The following is a 1,509-nucleotide window of genomic DNA, read 5'->3' as shown; positions in this document are numbered from 1 at the left end:
GTGCTTTGTGGTTGAGGTAAGGGAAAAGGAAAGCTTGACTTGCCATGAGTTGGAGAGTTTCAGCGGCGGCATGTACATATGCAGCAGCTCATCCACCATTGTCAAGGATATTTTAGAGGAACTAAGGTTGTAGCCCTAATTTTGTCGCTTAGGTCGGTCGATTGTAACTTTTGATGGATATACATCCTTTTAAACGTTTTTTTGTAATATTTTGGGATCCCATGTATGTATGAAACATTTTAAATAAAACTCAATAGTTCCTTGACCATAATTTTTAACCCTAACCCTTGACATTAACCTTAGTTACACGTTTATAATCAAATGACTTGATTAGTAAGTCTAACACAATTTAAAGTATACAGTGTAACGATCCTGGATTAGGAGGACGTTACAACTGCTGATGTCCCTACTGAACTAGGGGCTAGAAGTTTAAGAGTACTCCCAACTGTTATGGGAGTGCATTCATTCATCAGACCTCCAAAAATTGCTCTGAATAATTTTGTGATTAAGCCAGCGATTCTGCAAATGATCCAATCTACTGTTCAGTTTGGAGGCTTGCCTACAGAGGACCCTATTTTACACATTGCTAATTTTTTTAAAACTTTGTGGGACTTTTAAGATGAATGGGGTGAGCGATGACGCAATAAGGTTGAGGCTATTTCTATTTTCACTAAGGGAGCAAGCAAAGAGTTTGTTGACTTTCCTACAGGCTAACTCTATTACCACAGGGAGGAGCTCGCTCAAAAGTTCCTTGCGAAATTCTTTCCTCCATCAAAGGCTGCACATTTGAGAGGCGAGATTAATAATTTCTATCAGATGGAGAGAGAGTCATTGTATGATGCATGGGAGAGATTTAAATATTTTTTAAGAAAGTGCCCTAATCACGAGATTGAAAAATTGATGTTAGTCCATAATTTTTACAATGGGTTAGGTGGTACTACCATAGATGCTGCAGGAGGAGGGACATTTATGAGAGAGTGCCAACAAAGCTTATGATCTACTAGAAGAGATGGCTATGAATAATTACCAATGGCCTACAAAGAGGAAAAATACAAAGAAGGTAGCTGGTATGATTGAATTGGACGTCATCTCAATGCTTACAACTCAAGCGGCGACCGCTTTAACGAAACAGTTAGAATAGAGTCACATGTCAGTCCAAGCCATACAAGTACAGAGTTTATGTGAGGGATGTGGGAGTGTTCATCTATTAAATCAATGTCCTGCCATGGATATGGATAATATACCTATGGAACAAGTCCAGGCCATATGAAACTTCCAAAGACCTGTCAGTAACTCATATTCCATGGCCTACAACAAAGGGTGGCAGAATCACCCTAACTTTTCTTAGAAAAATAATAATCAGAGTGTTCAGCAGCCTTTCCAACAGAACCAACAATAATTCCAACATCCTCCTCCTGGGTTTTATCAACCACAAAATAGACCACCACAACATCCAATACCCATGAAGCAACCTGAACCACAACCTGATGCATTAAACCAATTCATGAC

The 1,509-nt window shown here is 39.2% G+C and overlaps 1 non-coding gene across 1 annotated transcript; it reads right to left on the bottom strand.

Moving 5' to 3' along the window:
• Nucleotides 1-782: 782 nt before the first annotated feature.
• On the bottom strand, nt 783-890 carry LOC133799129 (small nucleolar RNA R71). Its single transcript, XR_009876330.1, has one exon. It is a non-coding gene; the product is annotated as a small nucleolar RNA R71 (small nucleolar RNA).
• Nucleotides 891-1,509: the final 619 nt, after the last annotated feature.

Source organism: Humulus lupulus, chromosome 8 (assembly GCF_963169125.1).
Source record: "Humulus lupulus chromosome 8, drHumLupu1.1, whole genome shotgun sequence".
NCBI lineage: Eukaryota > Viridiplantae > Streptophyta > Magnoliopsida > Rosales > Cannabaceae > Humulus > Humulus lupulus.
This window is presented reverse-complemented; position numbering and strand designations above follow the sequence as displayed.